The sequence below is a fragment of the Tiliqua scincoides genome, chromosome 13 (assembly GCF_035046505.1).
Source record: "Tiliqua scincoides isolate rTilSci1 chromosome 13, rTilSci1.hap2, whole genome shotgun sequence".
NCBI classification, from domain to species: Eukaryota; Metazoa; Chordata; class Lepidosauria; order Squamata; family Scincidae; genus Tiliqua; species Tiliqua scincoides.
The window spans coordinates 6,643,909-6,657,044 of NC_089833.1; the positions used below are offsets into that span (position 1 = coordinate 6,643,909).

The 13,136-nt window shown below is 50.2% G+C and overlaps 1 protein-coding gene, 1 non-coding gene and 1 pseudogene across 2 annotated transcripts in view; 2 read left to right on the forward strand and 1 right to left on the reverse strand.

Annotated features, from left to right (window-relative positions):
• DNAAF8 (dynein axonemal assembly factor 8) overlaps window positions 1-13,136 on the forward strand; it is a 136,463-nt gene that overhangs the window by 112,871 nt on the left and 10,456 nt on the right. The window lies entirely within an intron of this gene.
• On the reverse strand, window positions 4,562-4,633 carry TRNAC-GCA (transfer RNA cysteine (anticodon GCA)). Its single transcript has one exon. It is a non-coding gene; the product is annotated as a tRNA-Cys (tRNA).
• LOC136634048 (5S ribosomal RNA) lies at window positions 9,703-9,827 on the forward strand (annotated as a pseudogene).

The following is a 13,136-nucleotide window of genomic DNA, read 5'->3' on the forward strand; positions in this document are numbered from 1 at the left end:
AGTGCTTTGCACCCCCTCTAGCTATGCCACTGCACCATGCCTTAATCCTCTCTCTCTCTCTCTCTCTCTCTCTCTCTCTCTCTCTCTCTCTCTACTGTAACTAAGCTTAAGGACATGCAACCATGACAGTCTCTCCCTAGGGTCAGTCAGCATCTTGATGGTAGACCTCTTGGAGCAGAGACCTGTCCTAAAGCTCTCTGTAAAGTTCCATGTATTGATGATGCTGTATCAATAGCAATAGTAATGAGTGGGGCCAAATTCATGACACTGAGCAGATGACACTGTGAGCGGGTGACACGCAGTGACACTGAGGCTGCAATCCTCTCCATAGTTACCTGGGAGTAAGTCCCACTGAACTCAGTGAGGCCTGAGTAGTCCTGGCTAGGATTGCACTGTGAGACATTTACTTTATTTTCCTGTAAAAGAGGAAGACAGGGAGAGGTGGAGAAAATGAAGGAGAGAATTTATGTGTCTGCTCCATATTTATATCAATCCTGTCCTCGTTTAAGTGTCAAGGCTTTCCCCCCTCCCCAGATGAAATCAGGGAATTGTAGCGCCACGGGAACAGCGCTCTCACTGAGGGTGCATTCTCTTTAAAAACCTGGGTGTTGCAAGGAACGGAGGGGTTCTGTCCAATCAGGATGGAACGTAGTTTGGCGTAGGTGCTGATTTCCTCCCACTCACCCACTTCTCCCCCATCTACATAGGGAATGGCAATTCCCAGGGGTCCCTAAAGGGAAGGCGCGGCTGTTGTATCTGCGGTGGAGATATTTATGCGCCGACCACACATTCTAGACTGTTTTTCTACCAAGGCGCTGGCAGCCGTTCGGTGTTTGAAATAGTGGCTTACAAGAGACACAATAGAGGAGGAGGATGGGGGGGAAGGGAAAAAGAAGCAGATTCTGGCTCCTTGAAGTGCAGGCTCTGGGATTTTGCAAGATGCAGACAAGCGTGTGGGCTTGTAATGGGCTGCCTGGCCTCTCCCATTCACACCCTCTTCCACTCACACCCACAGACTTGATCCCCCCCCTTCCTCCTGCAGTTTTGTAACCAGAGGGTCTAGCTTGGCCCTCGCTGCACTCTCGGCAGTGGGTTTGGTGCATGGCTAGGTCATCTGCTAGGCCGGGGACCCGCTCTGCCGTGGCCCTGAACAGATGCAGCGGCCAGGCCACTGGCTGTTCTAGCACAGTGGCAGCTGCTTGCAGGGCTTCAGGAAGGGGCCTGATCCAGCAGGGCTCTTCTGAATGTTCTTCCCAGGCTTAAGTCATGCGCTTTCCATGCTGTTGGTCCCTGGTGTCACCCAGCAGGGCGGGGGGGGGGGGGGGAAGGCCCTTGCTGGCCACCTTGAGAAGCCACTGCCACTGCTGTAGACAATACTGACCAAGAGGGATCCATGATGTGACTCAATAAAAGGCAGTTTCCTATATTCCTTCCATCGCCTTGGGGAGGGGCTGTAACTCAGGGTCCCTTCCTTCTTCCAGTCTGGCGTTGCTTCGGAAAAGAACAGCAAGCCATTGACCTTCTGAAAGGCCCCCACTGCTGTGCCCTGCTGCCTTCTGCTCCAACTTGGCCACATTAGCGACAGGGCCATGCGCTGCTAAAAAGCATTCTGGCATCACATGGCTGTCGGGCCATGCGCCCAAGCAAAAATGGCACTTCTAAGTTCTGTGTCTCAGGCAGCAGCAGGTCCCTTTTGCCGGCCCTTGAACCGTGGCAGGCACGTGACTGCGCTAATTGCAAGTGCTGGGCCTGGGATCTTTGCCTCTCCACGCTACAAAAAGTCAAAACCATTCTGCGCACCAAGCAGCTGGCAAGGCCTAATCCGCCCCTGCCCCGAGTCCATTGGCAATGGACAGAACGAAGTCAGGGGCACCTGCGGATCCAGCCCTTTTCAAAACCGCCCTGTGGATGTCACTGGCATCCCTAAAGAGGTTGGTGGCAGAAGAAGCTGGCAATGAGATTCTCCTTTGAAGAAAGCCAGTTGGATCCTCTTTTGGCCGCAGGGTAATGGATTTGCAAAACGCCAGCCGGGTCCCTTGAGTCAGAGCTAATGCAAAATTAGGCATATCCGCAGGGTTAAATAGCAGGATTTGAGATCTTAAATCCTCTTGGATAGAAACGGCTCACGAGGGCCCAGCTGCACTCTGCAGAGATCAATCCCAGGCAGTACTTCTTTAAAAGGGGGCACTGGGCATTTTGCCCCCCCCCAGTGGAACAGTTTGCCTGATCACGGGGGGGGGGGGGGCAAGTTCAGAAAGTTTTCCATTTCAGGGTTCTGGAAGCAAGAACCTTTTAGAGAACCGATGAGAGCAATCCTCATGATGATGCTGATGATGATGAAGATGATGATATGACCATCAATTGGCAAGGCTAAAAGATAATTCACAGGAGGTCAGGAACCAGCTGAGGAATTGGGCTGCTTTTCCTGGGCAGCGGAAGGACCCTTAACCTCTTAGGTGCCTTGCATGGAGTTCCATCAAAGGGACTTCCCCTTTGATGCAATCTCCTGCTATCCCCACCATTTCTGAAAAGCCAATCAGTGCACTTAGTTCTTCATAACTAACTGCATGAAGCCATTTCTGATCAATCAGCATGAAGAATCTATAATCTCAGAATAGATTTCTCTAACGCGCGCGCGCACACACACACACACACACACACACACACACACACACACACACACCCCGACAACTGCACAAGAGAGTCCAGTTGCCACCCTCTTATTTCCAAGCTCTTCAAACCTGAGCTGTTTCAAGCTGTTTTCACACTGGGTGGGAGACAGAGGTATTTGGGGGAATGCTGCAGGGGGATTTTGCACTTTTTTTTTTTTTTCACAAGGTCTTCACTTCCAGAAAGGTTGCCAACTTTTTCTACGTTCTGGCGTTCCTGTGCCTCTAACAGCAGCCCGGCTCACCAATCTGGAGCAGGTGATATTTTACCTGTCCATAAGAGAGCTTCCACCTGCTGAATTTGCAACCATCTGCTGTCAGAGGCACAGGGCAAAAAAAACAACAACACAACTAGGAACTGGAGAAGCCCTAACAAAGGCATGCAGGATTTGGTCATAGCACAATGTTTCCTGGGGAATAGAGAACAGACCCTCTGTGGACTGTCATCACAGGCATCTGTGCAACCGAAAAGCAATAGGGAAGCCTCCACCCCAACCATGGTGTTTCTGTTTGCCTTTCCCACCAGGCCGAGGAGCTTCTCTGTCGCCTCTTTGACTCCCTGACCTCGGATAGCACCTATCAAATAGAAACCCTGGATTCCTAGTCAAGATCTTCCCAGCCCCCTCCTGCAATCCCCGTAGATCTTTTTTTTTTCCCTTGGGGTAAGAGGGCAGAGACTCTGAACCTCGTGAACTTTGAGATCGTACCAGAGCTTCAAGAATAAAATTGCAAGTTAAAGACTTCTGTCTTGTGTCCCCATGTAGTGTCGCTATCACTTTTATTTATCTGGCAGGGCTCCTCTGTCTTTGGCTATAGGCAGAAAATCCACTGATCCAGCTTTTTTGTGGTGAGGTTTTGCAGTGATGGGAAAGGGTTAACCTGTTTGTTTTCTGCCTGGCATGCACTAGGGAAGGCCTGGGTGCTTGGGCAGAAAAAGACAGCCTTGCATAAGGGTTGAGGCACCTTTGTTCCTTAGTTTAAGGTCAAACATTCCTTTAAACACATCCCGTGTAAACCAGAAGCTTCTCTTATTTAAGAAAAAAAGAGCCACAGCCCTGATCCAAAATGAGACCATGGAAATGGGGCTTAATCCTTTCACCTCCTGCCATTTTCCTTTTGAAAATTCCCTCCTGTGGCAAAAAAAAGCCACTACATACTAGCTCTGGGTGGGTGATTTTCTGAGATGGAAAATGATGCAAAGCTTAAAGAGGCAACCTCCATCCCTACACACTGCAACCCCAAGCTGGATCAGATCCCCTTTGTGACTGCTCTATTTTGGAGGGGGGGGGGGAAATGCTTGCATGGAGTAAGCCAGCAGATCAGGTCTGGGCTCCAGCAATATTCTCATTTTCTACATGCGGTGAGTTGCAAACTTCGTATTTATGGTATTTTTTAGACGTCGCTTCACGTATCTTACCGTAAGGAAGGGATTTAGTCTTTTGTGTTTGTGACACCTGTGTGATGGGGCTGAAGTTCAACTGTGGAACCTTTTCCCGTGGAAGTTGCCAACTAGCCAATCAGCCCCTGTAGCTCTGCCTTTAAAGGCAGATCTCAGCCAGTGATTTTGCTTATCTCCTTGCTGTAAACAGCTTCACCTTGCCTGTCACTGCAGATCAGGCCATCACTAAAGGCACAGCTACAGGAGCTGCTCGAAAAGTTGGCAAGCCCACAGTGTTAGTGGCTATGCTTCCCCTGTGGAACTTGTGTCTGTTGCGCAGGTGTTGAAGCCACAGGAGCCCTGTCAGAAGATTTGCTATCCATACATGCACTCAGTTCTTTGATTATGTGTTCCTTAATGTCTGCCTTGATGCTTTTGGTAGAGAGAAAAATATACATGCAGATAAATTAGTAAGATTTTTTTTTCCAAATCTTAAAAAAAAATAAGCAAAAACAGGGGGCACCTGGATTTGAACCAGGGACCTCTTGATCTGCAGTCAAATGCTCTACCACTGAGCTATACCCCCAAGAGCTGTGTGTAGTGTCACAGTAAGCCGACTTAGTACTTGTGCTGTTGGGTGTTTTCATCTCCTTCCACTGACAGGTTTATTAAGCCCTATGCTCCTTGCTCGCCCACTGAAGCTATAATTATCTCTCATTATCCTTAATGTTTTAATGGATGCATTGTCATGACCAGTTCCTCCAGTTCCTTACCCACTCTCGTACTTGGGGAGGGGGAGGATATGATCACAATTCAGAGACTGCAAGCAACACACACACACCCCAAAACGGGCTCAGCAAACACGATTCTCACTGCAGCCCATAAAAAGGGGGAGCTGTGTCATAGCTTGCTTTACAGGAGAGCAAGACCAGTGTCTGAGGACACGGCACTGTTGGCGGAGAAAGGAACAGAGAACAGCAGCTGGCACGGCCGGGTCTAACCCAGCCATAGGCAGGAAATAATTTCAAGCCAGAATTTTTGACTCTGAAGATGGGATCTTCCCTGGGCAGTTTTTGCCCTCTGTAGAATTATAGGGCAATTCCACATGATCCTTTTGCACCTTTGTAGCCTGCAGGGTTCACCTCTCCCTACAACCATCCCTCCTTCAACTCTACCTTCAGCAGCAGCCAAGGACGATCTCTTTGCCCTCTCAGCATGGGTAAATTCCACTGACAGACCACTCACCACTTCCTAAAGTACCATCAAGCATCTGCAGGTTGGCAGGATTCTTCCAACAGCACGCTCAGAGGACCCAGACCCGATCCAGACCATTAAACCAAAACTGAACTGTGAATCCAGGCTTCCTAGGTTTGAAGATTGCCTCTGCTATGAGCTCAGTAAGGACCCAATCCTATCCAACTTTCCCATGCCAACGCAACCCCAAGGTAAGGGAACAAACGTTCTCTTATCTTAAGGAGGCTGCCATGATTCCTTCCCCCGCTGCAAGATGCAGTACATGCCCCAAAGGCATGGCTGAATCAGTGCTTAAAGGTTGGAAAGGATTGGGTCCTAAGTGGCCTTAGGCAAGCTGTTCAGCCTCAGTCTTCCCATCTGCAAGATGGGGATAATGATATCTTACAGGGTTGTTGTTAAGGACATAATCTAGTTAAGACATACCAAGCACTTCACACAGTCAAAAAATGTTGGCCAAATGCTAATTATTAGTATAAACCAGTTCAGAGAGGAATCTTTTTTGGTGCACTGGAATCAAGTCTGCAAAAAAGGGTCAGATTTTCTGCATTAATAAATACCACCATTTAAGCTTGGGGAGAATGCAGATGGATGGATGACTCCGGTGCCAAAGACTGAGTGAACACAGTGTGACAGTTCTAGGTGACACACCTTGTCTGGAAGGCCCTCTCCTACAGTCACAGATTGGAAGGGTTGCTACGAGAAAGCAAGCTATCCTTTCACTTTTCTCAGTAAGGAGACCCTGTTCACCTACAGAGGAACCCCAGAGCACCCCAAGGATCCACAGGGCTCTGTTTGTAAACCATTGATGCAGAAGGATGTTTTAACAATAAATAAAGCTCAACTTTATTGCAGGGCATGCCACATGCCAGCACCCCCCAAGCCTGGGTGTGGTGAGTTGACACCAGGCCTTGCAAAACCCTTGCCTCCACCTCTTGCCTTGCCTTGCTTTCAGTTCTTAAACTTTCTGCTCTGGTACTTTGTCTGGTCCCCTATGACTTGCCCAACCCATGGACTCTTTGCTCACAACAGGAGAGGAAACTGAACGCTTTCCACATGCGCTGCCTCCAATGCATCCTCGGCATCACCTGGCAGGACAAAGTTCCAAACAACACAGTCCTGGAATGAGCTGGAATCCCTAGCATGTATGCACTGCTGAAACAGAGACGCTTGCGTTGGCTCCGTCATGTTGTGAGAATGGATGATGGCCGGATCCCAAAGGATCTCCTGTATGGAGAACTCGTGCAAGGAAACCGCCCTACAGGTAGACCACAGCTGCAATACAAGGACATCTGCAAGAGGGATCTGAAGGCCTTAGGAGTGGACCTCAACAAGTGGGAAACCCTGGCCTCTGAGCGGCCCGCTTGGAGGCAGGCTGTGCAGCATGGCCTTTCCCAGTTTGAAGAGACACTTGGCCAACAGTCTGAGGCAAAGAGGCAAAGAAGGAAGGCCCATAGCCAGGGAGACAGACCAAGGACAGACTGCACTTGCTCCCAGTGTGGAAAGGATTGTCACTCCCGAATCGGCCTTTTCAACCACACTAGATGCTGTTCCAGAACCACCATGCAGAGTGCGATACCAGAGTCTTTTGAGACTGAAGGTTGCCAACCCAAGGGGTGTACCACTGGGAAACTTTTGACACAAAGCCTGGATGTGGATGAGAATCAAACAGGCCTGTGTGGCACCAATGGGAACTCTCTGGTCCCAATCCAGATTGCAACAGGATGGGACAAGTTGGGGGTCCACTCCTGCACGTAAGGAAGCAAGACCCTGAAGGTATCCAGTCCAAGTATCCAGTAACTGGTCTAGCCCAAGTGCAATCTGTGCTGGAAAATAGCTCTAGCTCGCTCCTGGGCTCCTTCCACCCAGACTGTTCAGCAGGATAAAAAAAACCAGGTACCAGACCATGACGACTCCAGGCTAAGATGGGGTGGCCACAACTCTTGTTACGATTCTCTTCCTACTCACCTTCCTAGAAGGGAAGGAAAAAATAAAAGCAGAGGATCGAGATTGGAGAAGGGGAAAATGGCAGGAGAGAGGAAAAAAACATCTGCCCTTGCTCTTGTTAGGGGCCCAACACTCTGATGCACAGAATCCTGGTTTGTGTTATTTCTGGTCAGTTGGCAACTTTAAAATATAAGGATGCCACATTCTGATGTGCTCTGGGCTTCTCCTCCCAAGGAAGAGTGGCAGAGAGAAGGGAGGGGAGCTGATGTGATTTGATATAATTTTTAATCTACGTTCCGCTTCTCTCCTTTTCTTCCTTTGGGAAGCAAACAATCTGGCTTGTTTTGTCCTCAATTTTTTGGCTTTCATAATCTAAATGAATTGTTTGCAAGTCGAGGCCAGCTGCGAACTGCGACAATCCCTCCCATCAAAACAACACCCCCCCGCACCGCTCCTGTGTTTATTAATTTGTTCCTTGGCTTAACCACACTTAGCGAAGCCACACTACCTCTTGCAACTCCGGTAGGGGCTTGTAGTGGCCAATGGGGAAGCGGTAAGCCCCTTTCTGTGGTTGGGTTTCAGTGCTTCTCAAACATTTTCACACCGGGACCCACTTTCTAGAATGACAATCAGTCGGAACCCGCCAGAAATGATGTTGTTAAACTGGAAGTGATGTCATGGCTGAAGTTACATCATCAAGCAGGAAAATTTTTGACACCCCCATATGATATAATCAAATCAATCAAGTAAGAAAAGAAAAGAGAAGGAAAACTCTGATCCCAAACCTCCACTGCCTTGTGGCTACATCCAGTTATGGAAAAGGCTTCAGGATCAATCTCAAGGCAAAATCCGGAGCCGGAGTCCCTGAGGCAGTTCATGGCTGAACACAGTCACGTTCTGGCAACTCCTGCGACGCCGCTGGAACCAACCATATTGGCCTCTGCCTTTCCATTGGACCATTTCAGTGTGGTGGAGAGGGGGGATTTGCTGCATGGGTAACAGCCTATCCTCCATACCTACTTTACCCAGGCTTTGCGCACTGGAGAGGACACTCTGTTCCAGAACCACCATTCAGAGCGTGACACCATGGTCTTCCGAGACTGAAGGATGCCAACACAAGTAAGAAAGTTTAAAGTTTTCAATAACTATATGCATAAAAATTTATTTAAAATAAAAAAGAACCTTCCTAAGCTTCCCAAGCAGTTGCTGCTCTATTTAATAAAAATTCCCCAAATATCCTGAAGGCTGCAATACTATTCACACTTATGCAGGAGTAAGCCCCATCGACGATCATTGTTAAAAGCATATACGTAGAAGCCCCAAAGTACTTCTGTGTACTTTGTACTAGGTACTATGGGGAAGCCTGTGAAAAGTACAGATCTGTGAGCCCAATCCTATGCCTGTCTACTCAGAAGTAAGTCCCATTATAGTCAATGGAGCTTACTCCCAGGAAAGTGTGAATAGGATTGCAGCCTGTAACATTTCCCCTCACACGAAATGGTAGCATCAAGTCTAATATATTAAAAATAAAATACACATTCCCACCTAAAATGGGCTCGTGACCCACCTAGTGCCTTGAGAAATATTGGGTTATGAGATGGTGTCAGGGAAGGAGCCAAGAGGAAGTAACCCCATCCCCATTGCTGAACTCTAAGGCCTGTTTGGGGGACCCTGGTTGTTGGATCAGCAAACCCCCCCCCCCATTTTCTATTCCCTGGGGTCAAGAACTTAGAGCCCAATCCTGTCCAACTTCCCAGCACTGATGTAGCCGCAATGCAGCCCCAAGGTAAGGGGACAAGTGTTCTCTTACTGTGAGGAGGCTTCCACGACTGTCCCGTCCCCCCCACAAGATGCAGTGCATGCCCTGTTGGCGCGGCTGCAGCCGGTGCTGGAAAGTTGGATCGGACTGGGGGCCTCAGTCACATTAATTCCTCTTGTGGCAACCCTGCCAAGGACATGGATGGAAAAACGTACACTGCTCTTATGTCAGCATGACCATTTCTGGACTTCTGCACAGTGCGCTGAAAGGCAACCTCTTTGGGGCCACATTGCTTGCTTCTGCAAGGCACCCTGGGTCACCTTGAGCTCTGCATGTTTTGGGCAGGAGTTGATGGCTCTGTGACTATCCGCAGTGACAGCAGCTAGCGTAAGAATGTCAAACTTGTCCGTCTCCTGCCTTGGGGCCCCTCTTGGAAACCAGCTGGGTCAAGGCACAGAGAGTGGCAGTCTTGGGGTGAGAAGAAGGTCCTGCTGCCATCTGAAGCCTCCTGCATAGCAGGATGCCAGGTTAGTGGAAGCCTGAAGCTGATACCTGAATTTGGTAGGGCAGGGAGAAATTCCTGCCTGAAGCCGGGGGTGTTGCTGCTGGCCAGTGAGGTGAATGGGCAAATGGTCTGACTCGGTATGAAGCAGCTTCCTAAGTACCCGTGAAGGGGCTGGCTAGGATCAGATAAGTCCTATTGTGCTCAGCTTCCTTTTCAGCACCACATGCCCGATCTCATCTGATCTCGGAAGCTAAGCAGGGTCAGGCCTGGTTAGTACTTGGATGGGAAACCGCCTGGGAATACCAGGTGCTGTAGGCTTATACCATAGTCTTTCGAGACTGAAGGTTGCCAGCCAACCAACCTATGTTTCCAATGACATTCTGACATGACTCCAGACCAGGGACGTGCGGTCAGGGGAGGCAGAGTCTCACCTGTTACACGCCAAGAAAAATAGCGTCAGCTTCCCCTTTGTTGGTGCGCATGCCCCACCGACTTTCTGAGTGATGCACGATCACGGGGGGGGGGCTGAGCTCTTGTCCGCCACAAGTCTAGTCTCTTCCTATATACTAACAGGCTTGTACAGGGGGAGATCAGAGCTGAGGCAGCAAGAGCTCAGTCTCCGCTCTGATTGCGTAGACGCTGTGGCTTCTGGGAGTGCACTGCGACGCCATAGCAAGTGCCTTCCCAGCCATTCCATTCACTGCACATCACTGCTCCGGGCCTAAAATGGGGATGTTATGGTACAGAATTATCAGATTTCCCTATAGGTGAAGCTTTGGTGACCCCAATGAACAATGCAGGGAATCTTCCAGCCTGATTTGATGACCACACTTGGGTCAAGCCCCCCCCCCCCCCCGGTATTTCAGATTGGACAGAAATAGCCCCCATGGTTTACCACACTTCAAATTCAGCTTTGCAATTGGGATGCAAAACTTAGATCTCAAAATAATGCAAGGAGGCAGATGGTGGGGGGGGACCATCTAATTCGTGACCTGAGGCAAGTGTCTCAGTCGGCCTCTTGGACGGGCCGACCCTGCGGCTTGGGCTAAGCCCTTTAGAGCCGTGCCTCAAACCACAGCCATTGGATCATCTCTGCCTCCTCCCTCCATGCCTACAGGAGAAAGGAGCTCCAGCCACATGGAGCAGTGCATCTTTCATAGCCGGAGCAAGCCCCAGCAGCTGCAGTTGCTATAGCAACCGGCAGAGGCCTGCGGGGTGCCGGAGAGCCTTGTTCTGCCGAATCAATGGCAGACGGCATCTGCTCTGGAGGGAGGGGCGTGTGGCTCCAGGGTCCCAAGGAGGCACCGTCGAGCTTGTGCTATAGCAAGCATTTCCAGCTCAGTTTGGTTGCTTCCTCCTCCAGAAGAACATTTTAAAGGAGAGGGGACCAGGTGTGATGTGCAAATGAATGGAACAACCAAGACTTGACAGCAGAGGCATAACTAGGGCAGAGCCTGAGGGGTACCTGCCCCGGGTGCCAGGCCAAGGGGGGTGAAAAGCCACCACTGACTCCTCCGGAGAGGACCAGGCGGTGAATACCTTGCGGCACTTGTGATTCTACTGGAGGAGGGATGCTCACCGCAGTGGCTTTGTGCCCGCTGTTCCTTCTACTATGGAAGCTCCCCTTCAAAGGGGAGACTGCACAGGAGAAGGAACGGGGGCCCGAAGCTGCAAGTGCCTCCTCCGGAGGAGGAGAAGAACCCTGACAATGTGACATCACTGCCCCAGGTGCAAGGGCTTCCTAGTTATGCTTCTGCCTGACAGTTTGTCAATGAAACACTTGCAGGAGATGCTCCTTACTAACCTGCCACCTTCTAGCAATCTACTGTCCAAGGCAGATACCATCCACCCCTCATTAACATTAGCCATGTGACCACCCCACCTTGCAAGGAAGGTTGGCGATGGTCCCGTATAGGCCCACAGTTGCCGCTGCGGCCCAGAAGGGCTCCCACGGCGACTGGGAGGAATCACAAACATGGCACGCTGCAGTGACTGCAATATTTACTGCACCCGGTAGCTATGCTATGACCCGTACGCATGTCCTCAGCCGAGCCCACTCCTTCCTTCAGAACATGAGTGGCCATAATTGGAGCCACGCTCATCAAGCAGTGGCCTCCCTCCTCTGTTGTGACAGGCGTCCAACTTCCAGTCATTTGCACTCGGTGAAAAGCCACGGCCCTGCAGAGTCATGCCGAGACAAGGGCAAGCAGGCGTGGACTTGCGTCCATCAAATCCTTTCGCCCACAGTGCCTGCTCCAGTGCCCTAATCAGATCGGCCACAGCCTTCCGAGTGCCTCCCCACAGGTCGGGGCTGTGTGGGTCAACCCTACGTTTCCTTGCATCTTGCACAGAACAGCTTGGTGGCACCAGGTTTCCCATAGATGGTGTCCAACTTAAGGTGGCCGGTTTGCAGACAGAGAGAGAACCCATTTCTCAACCTTTGCTGCTTTTTTCTTTCTTCAGGTAGACAAGCAGGAAAGGGTACTAGGGTACTAAAGGGTACTTTGCCTCTGGGATGATTGTGTCCTGGTTAAATGCTTCCCGGTCGAATCGAGTCCCTGGACATTTGCGTCTTTTGGGGGTGGAGGGTCCTGGTTATTTGCATCCCACTATAACTGGGATTCTGCAAGAGGGATCTGAAGGCCTTAGGAGTGGACCTCAACAGGTGGGAAACCCTGGCCTCTGAGTGGCCCGCTTGGAGGCAGGCTGTGCAGCATGGCCTTTCCCAGTTTGAAGAGACCCTTGGCCAACAGTCTGAGGCAAAGAGGCAAAGAAGGAAGGCCCACATCCAGGGAGACAGACCAGGGACAGACTGCACTTGCTCCCGGTGTGGAAGGGATTGTCACTCCCGGATTGGCCTTTTCAGCCACACTAGACGCTGTTCCAGAACCACCATTCAGAGCGCGATACCAGAGTCTTTCGAGACTGAAGGTTGCCAACAACAACAACTATAACTGGGCAGCAAACCCCATGTTATATATCCTAAGCCTCTTATCCCAGCCCTAACCATAACTCTACCTTTGTGTGTTGAAAATAAAAAAGTATATCTAATATAAATATACCTATATTGGGACATAAATGTCTGAGACACAAATGTCCAGTATTGGGATTCATTTGTCACAGTTGTCCAGGGTGCAGTGATCCTGTCGCTGCAGAAAAGGCCATTCTCATGCCATTATGGGACCCATTTTGCAAAGTGGGATTGGACAGACGTCTGCCAGTCAATGGAGACAATTATAAGCTTGATCAGCTCAAGCCATGGAGGACAAGTCTACCAATGGCTACTAGTCATGATGGCGACATGTTACCACTGGGTTCAATGGCATCTGGTTCTGTGGCAATGCTGGGAAGTGATGGCAGGACCTTCCTTTTTTTTCTTTTTTGATCTCCCCTTGTTGACCTGCTGGAAACATCTGGATGGGAAGCAGAATGTTGGACCGGAAAGGCCTTTGGTCTGATCCAGAACTAGCCTTGTTGTGTTCAGGGCACTCTGTTGATTGGAAGTATGCGTGTGGCGTACACATGCCTGATCTCGTCTGATCTCGGAAGCTAAGCAGGGTCAGGCCTGGTTAGTACTTGGATGGGAGACCGCCTGGGAATACCGGGTGCTGTAGGCTTATACCATAG